This window comes from Aedes albopictus, chromosome 2 (genome assembly GCF_035046485.1).
Source record: "Aedes albopictus strain Foshan chromosome 2, AalbF5, whole genome shotgun sequence".
NCBI lineage: Eukaryota > Metazoa > Arthropoda > Insecta > Diptera > Culicidae > Aedes > Aedes albopictus.
In genome coordinates this window covers 167,326,398-167,350,429 of record NC_085137.1, presented here as the reverse complement: position 1 = coordinate 167,350,429, position 24,032 = coordinate 167,326,398, and the positions used below count along the sequence as shown (strand labels likewise).

At 38.9% G+C, this 24,032-nt stretch overlaps 2 long non-coding RNA genes across 2 annotated transcripts; both read left to right on the top strand.

Moving 5' to 3' along the window:
- Positions 1 to 2,069: 2,069 nt before the first annotated feature.
- LOC115258690 (uncharacterized) lies at positions 2,070 to 3,175 on the top strand. Its single transcript, XR_003893758.2, has 3 exons — positions 2,070 to 2,432; positions 2,501 to 2,662; positions 2,730 to 3,175. It is a non-coding gene; the product is annotated as an uncharacterized LOC115258690 (long non-coding RNA).
- Positions 3,176 to 9,538: 6,363 nt separating this feature from the next.
- On the top strand, positions 9,539 to 10,375 carry LOC115258795 (uncharacterized). The gene is made up of 3 exons (XR_009997548.1): positions 9,539 to 9,853; positions 9,921 to 10,111; positions 10,182 to 10,375. It is a non-coding gene; the product is annotated as an uncharacterized LOC115258795 (long non-coding RNA).
- Positions 10,376 to 24,032: the final 13,657 nt, after the last annotated feature.

Genomic DNA, 24,032 nt, shown 5'->3' with positions numbered 1-24,032 from the left:
CGGAAACAAATCTTTGAAGTTTTTCGGAGCTCCTGGAGGAATCTCGTAGGGAATACCTAAAAAAATCCTGGAAAGAATCTCTGAAGCAATCCCGTATGAATACCTGGAGGAATCACTGAAGAACCTCAAATCAAATTCATCACAAGTATCTTTAATCATTAGCATTGTTAAAACACGCCGGAACCCACAAAAAATCTCGTCCAATATTAATCTGGTTCTTATTAGATTTATCCCATTTTCATTCATTTTCTATAAGAAACCCTCACCGGAATTGCCATTCAATACCCTCCGAATTTTCCTCAATGACATATCAAAGTTGGTACCCAGTATGTCTTTTGGAGTTCCACAAGATTTTCACCAGGATTTGCATGGAAGTCCAAGGTGGATTCCACTTATCGTGGACTGTGAATCGCAATCGTATCAGGCTAAAGGCTTTTATCGTAGATCTAACTGCAACCTTTTTGAAGTCCTCACCCCCAAAACCCCAGCGAAATACCTTTCAAAATGTCAGTCAGCATTACCCTCGGAACGCTCAACAGTTTCATTGGAATCTCATAATTCTCATTTTCTCCAGAATCCCACTAGCAAGTCGTAAATTAGCGCACACTTTCACGCGGGTGAATCACACTTTTCGAATTCAATCACGCTATCCATGAAAGCCAAACATTTTTTTTCCTAAGTTCCAAGACCACGAAACGTCAAGGACTCATAGTAAGCACGGCATACAGTGCCCAATGGTTTCCTCACGAATTTATGCTGGCCTGCTTACTCTCACAGAAGAATTTGACGTTTGAGCGGTGCCCCTCCGCTCAAACGTCAAATTGTTTGTGAGAGTAAGCACTTCAGCATAAACTCTCAGAAGTCCATAAACGCAGAAGTCCATAAATGTAATGGTTTGGGAAAACTATTCGGTGTGAATAGAATAGAATAACAAATAAATATCATACTTTAGGAATATGCTTGAGATCTTGTCAAGGGGTAGCCTTGGCTGAATGAATCAAAATTCACGTACATTTTGGATGACCTGGTATATTTCTAATGCATTGAAAAAGTAACTGAAGGTAATATTTTGGTTAAAGGATCTTCATCTTCTTCTTCATTATGGCTCGACGTCCCCACTGGGACTTGGCCTGCCTCGCTTCAACTCAGTGTTCTTTGAGCACTTCCACAGTTATTAATTGAAGGCCTGCCATTGCATGAATTTGTACATTTGTGGGGCAAGTTCAATGATACCCTATGCACAGGGAGTCGAGAAAAGTTTCCCGACTGGAACGGGAATCGAACCCGCCGTCCCGGAATGGCGATCCATAGCCTTAGCCACTGGCTTACTGGTTTAGAGGATCTACTTGGATATATTTCATAACAAAAAGACACAATTAAAGTCTTGGTTGATTCGGTAGATTGAATGGTCCAAATTATTGTAATTTTTGGAGGATCTAGAATACCTGTAATACGTTGACGCAGTAGCAAAAGTTAGTATTTTGACTGAGAGGGTCTACTTGGATATGTTTTGATACGATATAACATCTTTGAAACGTTTGTTGATCTGGTAGATCAAGTAATCGTATTTCGGGACAATTTGGAGTGTCGTCGATATCTGAAATACTTTTGAATCGGTCAAAAATAGTTTTCTTGACTCAATGAGTCTTATCAAACCTGTTCTGCATAAAATGTATGTTGTAAATTAATGTATTTATTTGAATATTCCAGTATTACAACTCCAGGACAGTTTGGATGACCTAGAACATCCCGAAAAAAATATTGAACATAATATATCATTGTTTCTCTAAGTATTATAATGTATACCATTGGAAAAATATAAATTCATTCCCGAAATATGTGTAGAAAAAAGTCGTCCCGAAAGGGTTAAACTATAAAACTAGGATAGAATGATTTGAGAAAAATTAAAAATTGTTAATTGTAGTGATTTAATACAAAATAAACAACGACGCAAATGTTTCCGTGTTTTGGACTAAAACTATATACGCTCGGCGTTTGAGTTAAGTTGATTTGTGACCAAGAAAGTATCCAACGTAGGTAATACCCATATTGAGTGTATAAATACAAAAGTTTATTTTTCGGTGAGTCTTTTTCTTCATATATCGATGAAACGACGAGGCCTAACTACGTGTGAGAAACACTGGAACAAATCTTTTTATCTATTCTCCGTTTTGATGCGCGTCGATTGCCGTCGCTAATTATAGCATGTAGCCCCCTATTGTGTTCAGTGGATGAGTTCGATGTAATGTCATTATCCATCCAGTCGTTCGTCCTTCGTCGTCTTTTCTTTGTTACTCCGTTAGATATTAGGTGACCTAAAATTTGTGATTGGTCCATCAATAACTAAAACGAGTAGCAGCGTAGGCCACCGCGATTTTTTATTAAAATTTTAATTTGTAAATGACATTCCAGAGTTCTTCAAACTGCACTGTGTAAGCAATGAATATATCCTAACGAAAAATCACAATAATATGATTGAATACCATTCCCCTCTTTTCAGAGCAATCTCAAGTTGATCGCATTATACCAAACATGTTCCCTTCCAATGTCCCACTTCAGCAACTGCGCTCCCGATTGAGCCGTATTGCCGGAGTAAGATCGATCATGGAGCTGCAAGTTTGGTGTTTCGAACTAACCCAGATGCACGTAACATTTCTGGTTGGTGAGTAACCTATTGCTGGTGGTTTTATTCTGAACATAAAAATTTCATATATCGCTTACCGCTATAGATGCATCTGCTAGAACGGAGGATATTTTAATGGCTACCAATGCTATTGCCCAGGACGAATACGACATTAAGAAGTGTAATATAAAAATACATAAAATACAAGAAGTAGAAGAAGAAGAAGAAAAAGAAGAAGAAGCAGCAGCAAGCTCCTCAAGCCAAGTGTAGTGGCTGGAACGGAGGTTAGGTTAAACGGACGGAGGTTAGGTTAAACAATACGACATAAGGAAGTGTCAAAATACAGGAAATAGAAGAAGTAGAAGAAGAAGTAAATTCCTAACTGCACTTGACTGTGATGTGGTTGTTTGTACCATTAAAATAAGTCATAAGAATGAAAATTAGACGAAAATGTACATACGTAAAAATCTGTCTATTAGATTACACATTTTAATGGAAACTTTGATTTTATAGGACAATAAAAGAGCATGAAACAAATAACACAGTTTTGTTTTGAATCAATGAATAGCATAAGTAGCACGTAACGAGCACACTATTTTTTCTACTGAAGGCTTTTATGACCATCGCTCGCCCCGAGGGGATACATACTGGAGTACAGTCTAAGCAACATGATAGTGTTACATAAGGGTATGCGGTATGGCATTTTATCAAAGCGATACGAAACGAAACGATATGAAAATTTTTTGAGACGATGCGGTACGAAACGAAACGAAATTTAAAAATGTTTCGTGAGATCGAAACGAAATCCGGATTCACTCGGTATTTTTCGAAACGACACGAAATTTCCGTAAAAATTTCGCGGAATCTGGTAAGTATATCTTTTTTGTAAAAATTGATACTGTGTGCTTACATTTTACATTGACTGCAAGATTGATGTTAGAAAACATGACTGGAGCAAAGTGGACTCAGCTGGGCATACGCGCCAACTTGTGACGTAGTTGGGGGGGCGAGGCCTCTCAAAATCAACCAAATTCGTAAAATTTCGACGCAGTTCATCTAGTTTAGGCATATTTACGAGAAAACTAGCGTATTGAGCTGAAAAAAGTTGAATTTTGTCCAATTTTGGAGAGCTTCGCCCCCCCAACTACGTCACAAGTTGGCGCCTATGCAGCTGGGTAATTCTCGCTAAGACCGGCCCAATATTTACACCTTGTCTTCAAAAATGTTTAAGGTTTCGATTTTCTGAAAGTCCTTGCTAAAAAGTAAGGAAAATGCATTTGGTTACTCAAATTGAAGGACCCCCTGTTAGTTAGAGCCATAACAATTTTTGCAGACCCCTCGATTTTGGTCAAATGGTGGCTAATTTAACCCGTATAACTCGGAAGTTTCTCCAAAAACCACCTTAAAACGAATTTTTGCTGAATCGAGGAAAGATAGAGCTACTATTTTCAATAATAAAAAGTTGGGTCGGCCATATTGATTTTGGCCGCTTGTTCGGCAATGAACACAAGAATATTTAGGCACGAAGCACTAGCACTGGACTGTATTGGCACGGGGTATAGCACAGCAGAAGAGAACGGGAGGGGTTTCGGATTGGGAAGGTGTAAACACTAGATCACTTTCACGACACTAATCACTTTATTTTTCTCTCTGCTACTATTTACACCTTGGATTGTTTCACTTCGCGATGTTCAAGCCTCGCGAACGCTTGTAACTTGTTCACACTTAATTCGCAACTGATTGGCTTCTCGGCAATATGCCTGTGTTCATACTGGGTGCGCCTAAATGTATACTATTCCAGAACATTCTCGAATTACGACCACCAAGAAAAAACGAATATTCAAACACGTGCTAAGCTTAGCTTAGCTTAGCTTTAGCTTAGAGCTTAGCTAAGCTTAGCTTAGACTGACTGCACACATCTATGGTTGCTATTCCGTGATTGACCCGAACCAATGACAGTTGCACAATGAATCAACTGAATAATTGACTGGGAGTGGTCAACATTCTCACTGTGCACGCTTCAGAGACTCTCTTTAACGGTACAATAACGGCGCCGGCCACGTCCTTGCAGTCAGGTTGGAAGAGGGAAGGAATACACTGAAGTTTTTTTACGCGGTTTTTTTACGCGGTCCGTCCTAAAAAACCGCGTTATTTCAAGACCCGTCGTAAAAAAAACCGCGTTATTTCAAAAACCGTCGTAAAAAAAATCCGCGATTTTCAAAAACACGCGTAAAATAGTCAGCAGCACATCTAACGTCACTTGACTTTTTTTACGACGTTTTTTGAAATAACGCGGTTTTTTACGACATTTTTTTTTTAAATAACGCGATTTTTTACGCGGGACCATTACCGTCGTAAAAAAAACTTCAGTGTATTAGTAACAACCTTTGTTAAGTGAAGGACCGCGTTTACCGCTGCGACTCCACCAAAGGCTGCAGGAAGGAGTGTTTGTTAGTGGGAAAGGTATCGTTGGGTCTGGATTCACTTTGATAAGTAATATGACCTTCGTGCCATGCTGGTTGCCGCGCTATTGTTTGCTTTACGCGGAAAGCAAACAATCGACCACCCGCATCAGGTGGTCGCTTAATATTTACAGCAAACGACGCGACAAAATATGCAATCTAACACGCTATTATTCGCTTCTCTCGGAAAGCAAACAATCGATCAGGTGGTCACTTAATATTTCGAATCGAACCGCGGAAGCTAGTCAGCAAATATTTAACTGCAAATGACACGACCGAACATGCAAGCTGACGTACCTACTATTGTTCACTTCATATGAGAAGCAAACAACTGATCACCCACGTCAGGTGATCGTTCAGTGTTGCTACAAAAGACGCGACACAACGAAATGCTCATTTCCGAATAGGGAAAAAGAAAAATCGAACGACCGAAGCAAAAGCGCGCGACACCGGCACCCGAACGAAATCCAATCACACACTGATGCACGCTGGGCCCCCATAGAAGCAATGTTGAAAATTAAACGAAAAACTTTATAAACGGGCATGCGAATACTTTTCAAATATAGAAAGAGTAATAAATCATTTTATATCCATTTGGATGCATAAGCGTTGTGTATGATAGAATTAATAGAAGAATACCAAGGAAAATTCACATAGATAGTGTTATAGGGTGTCCCAGAAAGTATGGGCACAACTTTGTATAACAAAAATACAATCATTTTCTTAACAAACAACATTTTCTTTATTTTTGTATTTTTATTCAAAGTATTTTCATTGATTCCTGTAAAGAGATTATACATTAAAATGGGTTTTTGTATTCATATTTTAAATGAAAAAACACCTTCGAAATTTTCTGCACAAACTACTTTTTTACGGTTTTGCCTAAAACCCAAATTCGAAACATTTTTTTCGATTTTTTTTTGTCATGATATATTCGAAAATATGATTCCTTAGATGGTTGATTGAAATTTTTTATAAAAAAATGTTTTGCCTGTACGTACGGGTACTTTAAAATTTTGAGAAAACTGAAAAAATCGCATTTTCTATTTCTGGACAAGACATGCCCACAGACATTCGAGTTTAAAAGGATGTTTGAACGAGAGTAAAAATAATTCAATCTACACTTTAGAAAGCTGGAGCATTTATTTAACTTAAAGTGAAATTTAATTGTTGTTTTTTGCATGCTGTGATATTTATTCAGAAGTTTGTTTTCAACTATTCGAAAATCGGGTTTTCAAAAATATCGATTTTGGTGTTTGAATTCATTTTTCAGGTACAAAAGTATATGTTTTAAATTCAAACTGAGGGTTGTATAATAGATACGCATGTAGAAATACACGGATATATTTGTTTAAATTTTCATTGAGTTTAATTTAATGGGTAGAAAACAATTTGTTAAACGATGCCATTGAAAAATATAGCAATTTGTGCAGAAGCTTTGAAAGGTCTTTTAGGGAATGTTCTACCGCATTCAAACGAAGTGTAAAATGCAAATTCTAATGATTGGCATTTGATGTTAATACATTGAGGTAGGATATGTGTGAAAATAAAGTTTGTTTGTGCATCCATTCCCAAATGGCAGAGCTGCAAAGTTGTGCCCATACTTTCTGGGACACCCTTCTTCTTCTTCTTCTTCTTCTTCTTCTTGGCGTAACGTCCTCATTGGGACAAAGCCTGCTTCTCAGCTTAGTGTTCTATGAGCACTTCCACAGTTATTAACTGAGAGCTTCCTCTGCCAATGACCATTTTGCATGCGTATATCGTGTGGCAGGCACGAAGATACTCTATGCCCAAGGAAGTCAAGGAAATTTCCTTTACGAAAAGATCCTGGACCGACCGGGAATCGAACCCGTCACCCTCAGCATGGTCATGCTGAATACCCGTGCGTTTACCGCCTCGGCTATATGGGCCCTGACACCCTATAAGATGTCACAAAATAGTACAGTCAGGTTTTTTTTTACGCGGGGGATACGTACCGCGTAAAAAAAAACTCAGTTCAAAATTCGAAAAACCGCGTAAAAAAAGTCTCACCATTTCTCGACGAATCATGCAAAAATAAGACGATGATTTTTTTTTGTATGGAGTTTTCATTTACGCGGCCGCGTAAATCAAAACCGCGTAAAAAAAAACCTGACTGTATGCGGAACCAGGCCCATGCACAGAATAGGCGACAAGGTAGGGGTATTTCCTCATTTTGGCAAAAAGCGGAGGGGCACCTAGTGTATGGAACATCGACAATGGCAGGAGTTTAACCCCCAAAACCCCTCCCTTGTGCACGGGTTTGGGCGGAACTCATTAGTGAATGAATAACGATTTCTGTATATTTGTAGAAACTAAGCGAAGTTTCTTTCCTAATTTTTAATATTTTTTTACAAGAATTGTGACGAAATTCTACAATTTCATGCATGATGATTCAGTACACTCTGCTGGAAGTAGCTGCAAAATCTTGTGACAAATGCTCATTATATAAATTAATTTTGATGAATATTCTTCTTAAATGTGGACACTATCTCTTATCATCTCTAGCAATTCAGCCAAAAATTGTACCAGATAGGTCTGGAGTCCACCCGCTTTTCAAACCGTCTTAAAACCTAAAACTTTTTATTTTTGTATAATGATGGTTTTAAGAACCTCTTCTAGTATACATTAGTGACCCGATTTTGCCAGCCCCTCTTCATAACACATTATTTGATCTCCTCAGAAACCTGAACTTTTTTTTTAATTTTTTATCCTCTCTATGATGATAAACATGAATTAATTGGTTAAAAATTGACCGTAAAATAACGAGAGTAAAAAGTTTGTCGCGAAATGGGGCTGACAAAATCGGGTCCTCACTGTATTAGGCTAAAATATTCACTAGGGAGGCGAGTGCGTGCCAGCTTCGCTTACTCATGTGTAAAGAAGTGCGAGTATTCTCGGGCCACGGTGGTTTACGAGTAGGTTTGTTTCGCAATTCTGTCTGCTCAGCTGCAATCTTCACTATTCTCCATTCCTGGCCAGGGCTTGTTGGAAAATAAGCTGATAAGATGGAGCTAACGAACGTTATTTTACCGGAATTAATTTGAAAGTTTGCTGCGGCGCACGCGGCGTTTGTCATTGTATCTTACTAAAATACACTGTTGCGGGAATGTAGAATAGAAGAGTCGAACGAAATTTGATAATTTACTCCAGTGTGAATATAATTATTAAATTCCTATGAAAATACAATCCATGTTACTGATAACTAATTACAAACAAATATTTATATGTTCTTACTTCTAGTGTTCGATCTTCAATTTCCCTCGTAACTATTTCACCGTTGTTTATTTTGGCACTGTCGAATTACATGTACTGCGATTGTGTAGAAGTTTTGTTGTCAGACACGTTCGATTGACATCCTTTATTCGCTAGGGCATCGCGCAGTGGCGTATCGAGGGTTTTAGATACCTCTGCTTGGGTTATCGTTGTGGCGCACTTAACATACACATAAAACATTCCTGAAAATCCGCTGAACATTTTTTAGGAATTTAGTTCTAGCTTTCTGTCAAAAATAAATCTTAAAGTGCTTTAAAAAATTCATGGAAATTTAATAATATTTCAGAAGTCCCTTTATGTTTTTTTCCGGAATTTTGAAAAAAAAATACTCCTTCCAGAGTCGAAAAACTTTCTTTCAACTGCGTCTCCACCTTTTTTTTTGTACTTGCAAAGATATTTTCCCAAAGATATCTCTTGGGTGTGATTTAATGTTTTCTTGAAGCATCGTTTCCCAAGTTTGAGTCTCGCGACCCTTGTCTGTTGTCATCTTGCTTTTCTTAGAACAATCAAAGCGCATTTACACGTGATTGGAAAGACATGCAGCGAAGCAGGCTTAGAACATATACTATCTTCTATCCTCTATTCTATCCTTTATCCTATCAGTTCAAATATTTCTGTCGGGAATTTGGTATGGAGACGAATGCCATGCTTTTAGATGGTAGATCCAAGGTAAACAGTGTTCTCAAGATATTTTTCTAATACTTTTAAGTAACTGAGGAAGATTTTTAAACGATTAGCATTTACATTGATTTTTTTTCGAAATTATTTGGCAGTTTCGCGGAATTTCGTTTTGTTTCGTCAAAAGGAAGTTTTTGAAGGCGAAATTTTTAGAATTTGACGAAACGAAACGAAATTCAAAATCATAAATTTCGCCTAGTTGAATTCCGTGGAATTCCGCGGAATTTCGTTTCGAGGTACAATTGGCGAAACTTTTCGGTATACCGCATACCCTTAGTGTTACATATATGACCACATATTATCTTTCTTCTGCGTGGCATAACGCCTCAACTGCGACAAAGCCTGCTTTTCATTCTAGTGCTCTATGCGTAACAACTGAGAGGTTCCTCTGTCAATGACCATTTTTGCATGTGTATATTGTGTGTCAGGTACGCAGATACTGTATGCCCAAGAAAGTCAAGAAAATTTTGTGGGCTGACCGTGAGTCGAATCCGTCACCCTCAGCTTGGCCTTGCTGAATAACAGTACACTTATCGCATCGTCTACGTGGCTCATTTTTCCCCTAACAATTAAGCGTTGCAGTCGCGGTTGGGAAACACTGTTATAAACAAATCTTTTTGAACCACTCTCCATTTTGTTGCTATTTGATCATCTTTGCTTGTTCAAAGCTTCTATTGTGTCACCGTCAGTCCAGTTGATCGTTAGTTATCATCCTTCAATTATTAAATTCAATACGTTCAAACACTTTTCGAAAACGACATTCCATACCAATCGGAAGCTCATCAAGCCGAACTGTGTAAGAAGTGAAAATGTCCCAACGAAGGCTACCGAATTATAGCGAATTTGTTTTGCTTTTCTTTCAGAATAATCTCATAGTGTTCTTGTATCAATCATCCTGCAAAACAACATTGTAAATTCTACGATATTATAATGGACATCTCAATTCCACAACTGCGCGACCAACTGAGCTCCATTGCCGGAGTAAGATCGGTCGTGGATCTACAAGTGTGGTACTGTATAGGACTGACAGAAATGATCGTAAAGTTGATAGTTGGTGGGTACATTCTGCTTGTGAGTTTTGATTCGAAACACAATGTATCTAATAATGTTACCTACTACCATAGATCCAACGGCCGACACGGCGAAAGTTTTAGTCTCTGTCAATGCCATTGCCCGGGATGGATACGACATTAGGAGAACTCACGTGCAAATAGAGAGGGTGCAAGAAGATTGAAAATAAAACTATGAACTCTTGTTTGTGATGTGGTGTTTGTGCCATTGAAAAAAAAATCAGGGAAAAATGAATAAAATTTTACATAATTAATTTTTTTTTTAATAATAATATTAATTATTAATTATGTACTAGAATTTTAAAACGACCCACATTCAATACCTACTACAGCAAGGATCACATGGGCATCAGCAGTGTTATCGTGGTTACTCCAAGTTACTTACTGAGTAACCAGCTCTTGAGAAAAAACCCGATTTAATCCACCTATGGTGAACAGAACCCTTCTTACACTTATTAAAACTATTGTTGTATTATTTGTATTTAACCCTAAAAGGGATACCTTCATGGTCTCAGTTTCGTCACCTCGCTGAGTGTGTTCCATCAAAGACGAGCTCTGAAAGGCGCCTGGGGTCCAATGGACCCCAGGTATCCCTTTTAGGGTTAACATATTTATTTTGTGTGATGGACCAAAAGTTCTAGAAAATATTGTGGATTTGGCATCTAGGGGATTGGTTTCCAAAATAACATCATGAACAATGGCCTAAACTACCAGAAATGCCAGACACCTTCTGGAATCTTGTGTGAAATTTTTAAAAAATAGCTTACATATTCTGGAATATTGCATCTTTTGTTAGATGCCAAAAGATCTTGAATCGATTAACAAATGGATAAGAACATCAGCGAGATATACTTTGTCTAATATCTCTTAATCAGTCGATTAAATTAGGTCCGAAGCACTCGGTATTCATGATTATGGTGCAAAAAGGACAAAAATGATATATCTAAAAAGAAAATCGGGTTAAGTACTGTTCCTTTGAATTCCACTAAGAATTTGCATCCTTTGACAGATACGTATTTCGACCTCAACTGTAAGGTCGTCTTCAGTGTCTTGTACTTGACTCGACTCCTCGACTCCCCTAACAAGCCCAAGTTAATCATCATCAAAAATGATGTATCTACTAAGTTAATCAGTTTTGGTATTAGCTAGTTATTTTCGCTGTCCGGTTCTTGCATTTTTCCCACAATATATAAATTCAAAGCTTTCATTTAACATATTGTTAGCTTTCATAAAATTCCCGTGTATTTGTAATTTGTTATTTATAATTTTATTGAAAACAACAATACACTTTGTCAGCATTATTTATTGTAAAATAATTTTCCATAGACTGGTCAAAAACTAATGCAAGATAACAAGTAAGTGAATAGATTAATAAAAAAGAATTTATTGAAATACTCTTCGTAAGATATCTCAGTAATCAAATGTCGAAACGAAATAAAATTTCAGGGCCTTATACAAGGATATTGTAGCTTTCATTTGGTGCTATGAGAACCCAAATCGGTTGACAGACAGCTGAGATATTTATTATGGTACCCTTGGTCAAAAATCTCTCAAAAAGTTAGCCTTACTCCCAAGTACTCTTTGAAAGATATCTCGGTAACCCAATGTCCAATCCTAATAAAATTTTATAGGGTTCTACTAGAATGTTGTAGCTTTCATTTGGTGCCAGGATAACCGAAATCGGTTGACAGACGGCCAGAATATTTATTATGATACACTTGGTCAAAAATCTCAAAAGGTATAGTTGTATAAATCCTAAGTACTATTCGAAAGATATCTCTGTAACCAAAATGTCCAATCAAAATAAAATTTCTGGGCGATCTACTAGGATGCTGTAGCTTTCATTTGGTGCCAAGAGAACCCAAATCGATCGACAAACGGCCAAAATATTTATTATGATACACTTATTTATTAGTTAATTAATTATTAATTTATTAATATTTATTATGATACACTTGGTCAAAAATCTTAAAAAGTTTAGATGTATGACTCATAAGTACTCTTCGAGAGATATCTCGGTAACCTAACGTCCAATCGAAAAAAAAATCAATAGCGTTCTACTAGGATGTAGTTGCTTTCATTTGCTTCCAAGAGAACTCAAATCGGTTGACAGACGGCTGAGAAACGTGCGTGACTTTTTTTTTGTAACGCACATACATACACACATACACACATACACACATACACACACACACATACAGACATTTGCTCAGTTCGTCGAGCTGAGTTCATTGGTATATGAGACTCGGCCCTCCGGGCCTCGGATCGAAAGTCGTTTTTTCGAGCGATATTTATACCCTTCTTATGGGTGTAAGAAGGGTAAAAATAGATTCCTACCAGTATGATAGCTCAAGGATTACCCAAGAAACAATCTTTGCTTTAAGAAATGTTTCTCAAAGCAACGTTATAAGTCATATTATATTTGAATAGCTTTGAAATAAAACTATTCTTCAACTCTTGTTCGCCCAAAAATTAGAATCTATTCAACATCAACCGTTCTATAAGCATAAACCCAGAAAATTGCTCCGAAAGGGTGCCGAAAATGCCGTTAGGACATAGTTAGTACAATAGTCTACAACTTTGCCGAAGATACTACGGTGTTTAAATTGTTTATTTCGAAGCTATTCAATAATTTTAGTTGAAAAATCACGAAAAAACACGATATTTTTACGATTTTACATATAAAAGTCATGTAATTTTACATTATTTTACGTGACTAAATTAATTAGCTATTGCTCCTTTGTGTAACGAACATTTCGTCCATATATCGTTTTTGTGTTGGAATTCGTTTTCAATGACTAATTATCAAAAGTATGTCACGTTGATACTAAAAATCGCGTAGAGCTGCCAGCACGAATTAAAACAAAGTTACCCATGATTAAGACGTCATGCCATTGTATTCTAATGTCTTTCGATTCAAGTATCAGAAATGGCGCAGATGATAAGGCTCTAGCCTGCGGATCAGAAGGTCCCAGGTTCAAGCTCAAATACATAATAAACTTTTTTTCCTTTCTTTATAGCAGTTAGGATGATGAATCTGCCATGAGCCATGGCCCATGACTTACACGAAATCTCTCAAATAATGATGGTCGGGACCTGCCAATTAAACCCATTCCAGGACTAGCTAGATATTTAGTTTACTTGTTGACAAGAAATCGTGTCGACGAGATCAGCTGGACGAAATATTGGACATCTGTTTGATACCGATTAATTTAGCAAAAACAATTGAATACGATGATGGAACTGCTTCTGGATGCAAAATTTATCATACAACTGTGGAGATTACTTGCATCTATCTAGCCACAAGCTACACAACTACACGATAAAGGGAAACTTCATTCTTACTATGCACTCTACACGGTTTCAAAACAAGGCAATGATGCCAAATTGCAATGAGATGCAGAGTGTAGTCTCATTAACTTACAGCTGGATCGAGACGAAAAAAATCTTATTCCAGGGCTCGTACCTTCAATCTTCGAATCGGTAGTCTCATGCTCAACCATCTACACCAAATTGAAACTGATGCAGATGCGACAAAGAAATGTGATGACGTTTTAATCATGGGTAACTTTGTTTAATTTTGTGCTGGCAACTCTATGCGATTTTTAGTATCACCGTGACATACTTTTGATAATTAGTCAATGAAAACGAATTCCTACAGTAAAATGGCCGGGGTTCTGCTAAACCGAACTAAGCGCCAAAACTTTATTCCGAGATAATTAAGCTCAAAGTTCAACTAGTCACAAATAAACAAGAGCTAAGGTTATTTGAAACTTTTCCGCACGCTTGTAACTTACAAGCCTTTATTAACCATCACAGATGAAGTATACATCGACACCAACATTTCAAAAGGGCGTAACTGCTTTTGGAATCATCACCTTCTTTTAAAGCTGTGGATCTTGTATTATGATTTCCATGTTTTTCACAACAAGTACCAGATGGGAAAAACTCTCCTCTTTCCGACAACCACGGTGGTTTGAGTGTAAGGGAGGCAGTACGACCTACAGCTTTGAAAGAATGTATTACTTCGAAATGCAGTTACGCCCTTTTGAAATGTTGGTGCCGACATGTAAATTATTTGAAATCATTGATATAATTACATTTAATTTCTCAGTACTTTGCACTCAGTTCACTCTGGCTGAACATAAAAATTGAAATATGGTTTATAGTTCAGTGTGGCTGACTGTGTTTCTTTGTTTCAGAGAAAACCAGTCGGATTAAAAAAAAACTTGTTTTTCTATCGCCTATGAAGTTGAAAGCTATATCACTCACAATCCTTTACATGAATCAGAGAGGACGCGTATAGTATGGTAGCACGGAGGTCTCAAAATAAGTTTGAAATATGAACGGCGGAAGGTCATCCAACTCAGCCCTTCCCATTCATGTTTTTTTTTTCATAGGCAGTGCATGTGCAGACACAGAGCAAGAGTGATTATGCCAAATGATGTCCTTGCATGTCCTGAGGTCCAGAGATGTGAAAGTGGAGCAATTAGTGTACTTCAAATTTATGCTGGTCGAAGAAAACCATGAAAATGATCTGCCAAAGTGAACTAAGACAAAAAAAAATCAAAAATATGAAAGAGATTCGAACTTGTTAATTTAAGTGATAGCCAAGCGCGTTACCACTAGGCTCAGTGTACCAGTTATGGCTATAGTACCTCAAATTCGCCATAGTTGATTTTCAACCTTTAAAGATATAAATCAACAAGAAAAAATTCGTGAACAATAGATCACAATCACAAAAGATGATTGCAATCATTCAAACTTCACAATTTGCTCAAATTATGGTAGAAATAAATAATTTTCCTTAACTTTTCGGCCCCCTTGCACCCTATTTCGCCATAGTGTACCAGTTATGGCAAATCCCATAAGGAATGCATGTAAATAGTGCGAAGTGGAACCCAAATTAACAAATGTGTCCATAACTGGTACATGGTTCCTATCATTGGCACACGCCGTAATAAATACTAAAAGTAGTTTTGGCTCCGTTTTTATATTTTTCCTGTAAAGTTTGAAAACTAATCAATCATTTGACTTATTGTTTACATTCGTCGGTCTTCTTCTTATTTTTGTAGACATAGTTTTTCTTAGGTAGTGCGATAACTGGTACAGGCACCCTAGGTCATTTTACCTAACTGAAGGTCAGTCGTTAAGTCTGAATCAAGTTTCAAACATTCTTTTCAAGGATGGTTTTCGTGAAAATGCTATTTTCGGTCAGCCAAAGTGAACCAAGTGTATGATTTTTGTTTTTCAAGCTCTATTATTCTAATTAGCCTTGTTGTTCAATGACGGCTTCTGTGTTAAATCATCAGTATAAGGAGTGTCGACATAATGCAGGTATTCAAAACCAGTTGATTATTGTATTGTTGAGAATAAATTGATTCTAAAATGCAGTGGATTTGGTTCGGTCTGGCTGAATGTGATTTGGAAAAATGGCGATCAGCGCCATCGAAACATAATTGGATTCTCCAACACCCATATTTATAATTACGTGTTCAATTCTATCAAAGCTTGTTACTATGAGTCGGTTAGAAGTTAGAAATCTGACGGTGATGAGGAGAACTTGAAATGTTCATCATCTGGACCAAAACTGAAACATTTCGCTGATTCTATGGAATGGTTTACAGTTCACTCTGGTTGGATGCAATTTTATTTTTTGTATGTTCTGCCATACAGAAATTTTGAATTTACTCCACGACGAGCTGTCAGAATTACTGGATTTTTATATGGAAGAAAGATCATCATTTTCTTCACCCAATGGTTAAGAAAACTCAATTTTTCAAAAAATGGTCTTTGGTTCGGTTTAGCAGAACCCCGACCAAATGATGTATGGACGAAATGTTCGTAACACATAGGAGCAATAGCTAATTAAATTAGTCACTTAAAACAATGTAAATTTACATGACTTTTACATGAAAAATCGTAAAAATATTGTATTTTTTCGCGATTTGTTAACGAAAATTGTTGAATAACTTTGAAATAAGCAATTTAAACACCGTAGTGTATTCGGCAAAGTTGTAGAGTATTGTTCCAACTATATTTTAACGGTGTTTTCTGTACCTTTTCGGTGCAATTTTCTGGATATTGGAGTACATTTTCGTGAAAATGCTCGAAAAAACACAAAATCGATTTGATACACCTCTAAACCTTCATCAATTTGGCTCAATTTTGGACTGAAGACTTGTTTTTGCATGTGGATTGATAATTTGATGTGACACGGGTAGGTCAAAAAAGTGAACAGGTCTAATAAATATTCAATCCCTGAGTCGAATACATTAAATATGTTATTCAACAAATTGTCTTCATAAACATTGAAGCTGATCAATGTTTGAATAATTGTAACCGCAACGTTTAATCATAAGGCATGCATGTTGATTGTTTTGCTAGTCCGTCAGTATTCACGGTGTTGTGTTGTAAGATTGGTGATACTTCGAACTTTTCTTTTATTTGAACGCCCAAACAAGTGAACAACCCATACAAAAATTGCAGAGGTCTCATAGAAAAAGTGGGCAATTTTTGCGTGACGTAATTTATGGACGCTCCCTTATCTGTTTTATTTTCACCGCTCCTGTTTGTGTCGAGAGGAAAATGTGTAACGACCAAGCAGCTGAAAATATGAACATAAGGAAGCTGAGCCCGGTTTGACCGGTGCCACCATAGTGCTCGTCAATGCCAAATAGATGAGCCGCCCAGGATCCACTTCAGTTACATTTTCTGGTGTTTTTGTTGCTGATGCTGCTGTCGTTGGAGCGTGTAGTGTAAAAGGTGGGTCAGAATGTTTTCCAAAGTGTGATATTTTGAGCTTGAGCTGCTGCAAGATGTTTGTTTGGTCTTCAAGCTTGTAGCCGTGGTGGATGCTCTTCTTAGACCCCTAATCAGCAATCGAGTTTACAAACAGGAGCAGGGCGAACAATGATTATTGAGTGATGCAGTATCACTTATAATCAACATTGCTTGAATAAATGCGTAACATTTGTATTAAAGAAACCTGATTACATGTAGTTGTTAAACTATATCAGTGTAGTTGAATAAAATGATCAAGCAACAGTTATTAAACTTGAGATGAACTACTTGTTTCATTGTAGATCATATGTGGAATAACAGCATCCAATACGTCGGAAGCAGCTTGTATTCTATCATTACACTAGTTTACAAAATAAAACGAAAGTCGTGAACTTCTGTCAACGACCAAAGTTTTTGAAGTACAATTTAGCACTAATTTCGAAACCGTGCTTCAAAAAATTTAAAGTAGAGCGGTTTTTGAGTTTTAGCTAAATATAAATAACTAAAATAAATTTTCAACTTTTAAAAGTATGGAATTTACTAAAATTAAAATATCTTGCGTTTTGTTCAACCAATTACAAATCTTTTTCCATATATTAAAAGCTGAATACAATACCATTCGATCATCTGAATGCAGGTTTTGCGTCAGATTGATGAAATTCAAGATATTGGCGAGTTTTAGGGACGATCTCCTTAAATTTTAGCCAAATTTCCAAAAATATATGAAGAAATGTATTTTTTTTTTTTCAATAAGAATAAAATAATATAAAAAATCTTTCTCAACGTTTATTTGACATATCATATAAAGGCGAGTTACAGTAAAAAATACAGCTCAACCGGAGCATTGATTACGGAGAATGAGATGTGTGAAGTGAGTGACGTTGCTTAAAAATAGAACAAAAATCGATTTCAAATCATCAACCTTGTATGGAAAGTCGAAAAAATTTCCGCTCTACTGTATTTTTTTTTCCTTCGCGATTTCGAACTGAGGGCATGATTCTACACCAAAAACGATCATTACCTTACCGAGTTCAAAAATGCTGTAAACTAGTGTTATTAGAGCACTATTAGACAGATGATGTGAATATCTAAGCAACTGTCTTTAAACTTCTGTACGATTAGTTATTCAATGAGCAGAAATATATTTAACAAACGTGCAGTTTCCACTGCATGAAACATTTATTCGCTATGTTGTTCAAAACATACTCTTGTTCAACTGTCGGTGCCTTTGTGGAACATTTAATCAACTGGCATGCGTATTAATGATTTTGAATTATTACTTGGGTACTTAATAAAATCTTTCAAAAAATCATACCCAATCTTTTTTCAGGAATTTCTAAAGTTTCTTATAGGGTATAATCCAGATATTTCACTAGCTTTTTCTCTGAAATTTTTGAAACTTTATTTTAGAAAATCTTGCAAGAATTGCTTCAGCAATACACATGAATTTCTCCAGAAATCCTTCAGAAACTCTTTGAGAGATTCCTCCAGAAAAGCATCAACCAATTTATGGATATCTTCAAACATTACTCCATAGATTCCTGCAAAAAAAATAAAAAAAATATCAGGAAGCTTTTGGAACTTTCTCTAACCCCTCAAAACACGCATAGTTTCTTTAAGAATTTCTTCAACATTTTTTTAAAGATTATTCCAGAAATTAATTAAAGAACTGCGTCATAAAACCATCCTTAGATTCCTTCTGGAATTGCTCCATGGGTTCCGTTAGTGAAGCTTTGACTTTTTTTTTTCAGAAAGTCTTCTACGGATTCCTTTTTAAAGTTTTTTAGAACGTCTTCCATGGATTTCTTAAGAAATCGCCCTAGAATTTTCTATAGAATTACCTCCAAAGGATCCTAGAAAGATTACTCTAAGATCTCCTCTAAAAAAGTTTCATGGGTTTATTCACAAATTTCTCCATAAATTCCTTCGAAATTCCATACGATAATTCTTTCAGGAGATCATCCTCGGATTTCTACACAAATGCTTTCAGCGTTTTTTTTTCAGAAATTTAAAAGCTCAGGTAGGCACGGTAAAGGCTGGGTATGCTGCGCAATTCAGATCCCATTGTGATCCACTAGCCTCTGCCCAGCAACTCCTATCCCTACCTCCACGCGGTACCGGCCGGAAACTATGAGCAACCTTAGGGAAGATCGGGTAACCAACCCCGGTGGGAACCTTGGGTGTAGGCTGACAGGGAAGGGGGGGTTTGCTTCGGCAAACCTGAGCGTCTGTTCTCCAGGAGGAGCGGCTCACAACAGCGTCTGATCCCCATGTTAGGGGCGGCTGATCTACGTCCGAGTGCCAGGGAAGGACTCTAAGCTCAACTGTGCACTATGGTCCTCCGGAAAGTAGGGGGTTGGTGTCAGGCCCTACGAGCCAGCCGTAAAAAACCATTGTAACGGAAAATCAGCAACAGAATAATACGAACCGAGACCAACGGCAACGACCCCAGCGAACAAAAAGGACTTGCGATTGGAAACTCGGTACGTGGAACTGCCGATCTCTCAACTTCATTGGGAGCACCCGCATACTCGCCGATCTACTGAAGGACCGCGGGTTCGGCATCGTAGCGCTGCAGGAGGTGTGTTGGACAGGATCCATGGTGCGAACGTTTAGAGGTAATCATACCATCTACCAGAGCTGCGGCAACACACGCGAGCTGGGAACAGCTTTCATCGTGATGGGTGATATGCAGAGGCGCGTGATCGGTTGGTGGCCGATCGACGAAAGAATGTGCAGGTTGAGGATCAAGGGCCGATTCTTCAACTTCAGCATAATAAACGTGCACAGCACACACTCCGGAAGTACTGATGATGCCAAGGACGCATTTTACGCGCAGCTCGAACGCGAGTACGATCGCTGCCCAAGCCACGACGTCAAGATCATCATAGGAGATTTGAACGCTCAGGTAGGCCAGGAGGAGGAATTCAGACCGACGATTGGTAAGTTCAGCGCCCACCAGCAGACGAACGAAAACGGCCTACGACTCATTGATTTCGCCGCCTCCAAAAATATGGCCATACGTAGCACCTTTTTCCAACACAGCCTCCCTTATCGTTACACCTGGAGATCACCACAGCAGACGGAATCTCAAATCGACCACGTTCTGATTGACGGACGGCACTTCTCCGACATTATCGACGTCAGGACCTATCGTGGCGCCAACATCGACTCCGACCACTATCTGGTGATGGTCAAACTGCGCCCAAAACTCTCCGTCATCAACAATGTACGGTACCGGCGACCGCCACGGTACAACCTAGAGCGACTGAAGCAACCGGATGTCGCCTCAGCATACGCGCAGAATCTCGAAGCCGCGTTGCCAGACGAGGGCGAGCTCGATGAGGCCCCTCTAGAGGACTGCTGGAGTACAGTGAAAGCAGCCATCAACGACGCAGCCGAGAGCACCATCGGGTACGTGGAACGGAATCGACGTAACGAATGGTTCGACGAAGTGTGCAGAACGGTTTTGGAGGAGAAGAACGCAGCGAGGGCGGTAATGCTGCAGCAAGGGACTCGACAGAACGTGGAACGTTACAAACAGAAGCGGAAACAGCAGACCCGCCTCTTTCGGGAGAAAAAGCGCCACCTGGAAGAAGCCGAGTGTGAAGAAATGGAACTGCTGTGCCGTTCCCAAGAAACACGGAAGTTCTATCAGAAGCTCAACGCATCCCGCAACGGCTTCGTGCCGCGAGCCGAAATATGCAGGGATAAAGACGGAGGCCTCTTGACGGACGGACGTGAGGTGATCGAAAGGTGGAAGCAGCACTTCGATCAGCACCTGAACGGCGTGGAGAACGTAGGCACGGGAGCCCACGGCAACGGAAGGAACGACGACGCCAGTGCAGCGGAGGACGGAAATGAACCAACTCCCACGCTGAGGGAAGTTAAGGATGCCATTCACCAGCTCAAAACCAACAAAGCAGCTGGTAAGGATGGTATCGCAGCTGAACTCATCAAGATGGGCCCAGAAAAGTTGGCCACCTGTCTGCATCGGCTGATAGTCAGGATCTGGGAAACCGAACAGCTACCGGAGGAGTGGAAGGAAGGGGTAATCTGCCCCATTCACAAGAAAGGCGACCATTTGGAATGTGAGAACTTCAGGGCGATCACTATTTTGAATGCTGCCTACAAAGTGCTATCCCAGATCATCTTCCGTCGTCTGTCACCTAAAACAAACGAGTTCGTGGGAAGTTATCAAGCCGGCTTCATCGACGGCCGGTCGACAACGGACCAGATCTTTACCGTACGGCAAATCCTCCAGAAATGCCGTGAATACCAGGTCCCAACGCACCACCTGTTCATCGACTTCAAAGCGGCATACGATAGTATCGACCGCGCAGAGCTATGGAGAAACATGGACGAAAACGGCTTTCCTGGGAAGCTGACTAGACTGATTAAAGCAACGATGGACGGTGTGCAAAACTGCGTAAGGGTTTCGGGTGAACTATCCAGTTCATTCGTATCTCGCCGGGGACTGCGACAAGGTGACGGCCTCTCATGTCTACTCTTCAACATCGCGCTGGAAGGTGTGATGCGACGAGCCGGGCTCAACAGCCGGGGAACGATTTTCACAAAATCCGGTCAATTTGTGTGCTTTGCGGACGACATGGACATTATCGCTAGAACATTTGGAACGGTGGCAGAACTGTACACCCGCTTGAAACGCGAAGCAGCAAAGGTCGGACTGGTGGTGAATGCCTCAAAAACAAAGTACATGCTGGTAGGCGGAACCGAAAACGACCGGATCCGTCTGGGTAGTAATGTTACGATAGACGGGGATACTTTCGAGGTGGTGGAGGAATTCGTCTACCTCGGATCCTTACTGACGGCTGACAACAACGTGAGCCGAGAAATTCGGAGGCGCATCATCAGCGGAAGTCGGGCCTACTACGGGCTCCAGAAGAAATTGCGGTCGAAAAAGATTCACCCACGCACCAAATGCACCATGTACAAAACGCTGATAAGACCGGTGATCCTCTACGGGCACGAGACATGGACCATGCTCGAGGAGGACCTGCAAGCACTCGGAGTTTTCGAGCGACGCGTGCTAAGGACGATCTTCGGTGGTGTGCAGGAGAACGGTGTGTGGCGGAGAAGAATGAACCACGAGCTCGCTGCACTTTACGGCGAACCTAGCATCCAGAAGGTGGCCAAAGCCGGAAGGATACGGTGGGCAGGGCATGTTGCAAGAATGCCGGACAACAACCCTGCAAAGCTGGTGTTTGCAACTGATCCGGTTGGCACAAGAAGGCGTGGAGCGCAGAGAGCACGGTGGGCGGACCAGGTGGAGCGTGACTTGGCGAGCATCGGGCGCGACCGAGGATGGAGAGCGGCAGCCACGAACCATGTATTATGGAGAAATATTGTTGATTCAGTTTTATCTTGAATTTGATGTAATACTAAATAAATGAATGAAAAGCTCAGAATTCCTCCAGAAATTTCTTAACGAATTTCTCTAGAAAATCTTCCACAGACACCTTCGAGAATTCTTCTACATTTTTCTTCAAGAAATCTTCCAGGGATTCCTTAAAAAACTTCTGTAGATTTCTTCATAAATTCTTTATGAGATAGGGGTAGGCGGGGCAATATGGACACCCGGGGCAGAATGGACACCCTCAATATTTTGAAATATGCGAACTTTTTTAAACTTTTAATGAATGGAGAATATATTTAGTCCATTTGTCTGAAACGTAGTTTCAGGAAAGAAACATTCGAAATTAAAATTATATTTGATTTTACACGAAAAAGTTGTGTCCTCCGTTTTTTGTGCATGGAAATTATAATTTTCACACCATCTAAAATAAGATTTAGTGATTAATTTATTGCAGGTCGATTAAAACCTGATATTTAACACATACAAGTCCCAAGCAACACACATGTTATAATAGAGTTACGACAGCGCAAGTTTTGGTTGTATAGAAGTTTATTTTACGTAATTCTAACATTGTGTTGAAATAACGTAAAATAAACTTCTATACAACCAAAACTTGCGCTGTCGTAACTTTTATAAAACATGTGTGTTACTTGGGGTAGTTTAGCTGTATCTACATGCTTAACATGTTTATATTTTCTTCTTTATTATATCAAAAATCAAGTTTGGAAATATCTTCTGCTGCCGGGGCAAAATGGACACTCACCTTTTTGAAAGAAGCGGCAAGGGAAAAATATAACCTAAATCACAAACCAACCAAATTCTTCGGTTTCAGTATATATTCGGTTAAATGTTCACTATAGTAGACATAGGGTGAAACAAATTGGTCAAAAAACGACAGCAGTGGGAAAAAGTTGTTCTAGGCATAGCTGTACATGCCGACAAAAACGAAGCTTTATCCAAAACAGCCTGAATTTAAATTAACTGAACAAAAATGAACTACTTCGGCGTATTATTCATCCATAATAGTTGTTTTGTAATGAAATAATTTTATAGGTGTAAATAATGTACGAAATTCGTAAAAGTCTCATGGTGTCCATTCTGCCCCGTATGCTTGAAGACGGTCATGAAAAACTAACATTTTTCATAGCATTTTTTGAAGTGGATAAATCATTTTTCTTCGTGAGCATTCTTATGCAATAGATGCTAAATAGACTTTAAAAGGATACATGTATAAAAATACTTAACTTTTTTGACATCTTGCCAGGTAAAGTTGGCAAAAACCTTAGATTGTCCATATGGCCCCGCCTACCCCTACCTACATCAATCATCCATGGGTTTTTAGGAATCTTTGAAAAATCCATAGATGATTTATTTCAAAAATCTCCTTGAGAAGTTATCCAGGATTTTTTTGAGTTCCTCTCGAAACTTTGCCAAGGATTACTTAAGAAATTTCTCAAGGAGTTCGTTAAGAAAACCTTTCAAAAATTTCTACGAGGACCTGGAATATCACTGTAGTGCAGGGTGGCCCACACTTATATGAAAAACAATTTTTTTTGGAAAATGCCAAGTCTTGCCTCCTGAATTGGTTGCTCCCAGAAGCTACGTTCAAAATTTGAGCAAAATCGATTAAGCCTAAGGGGGCGCTCAACAAGTCCTGATCTCCAAGGTAGTTTGGCTGACCTGGTATATCCCTATAGTGTCTATAAATGACATTGTAGATGTCAAGAGCTTCACGGATCTCAGTA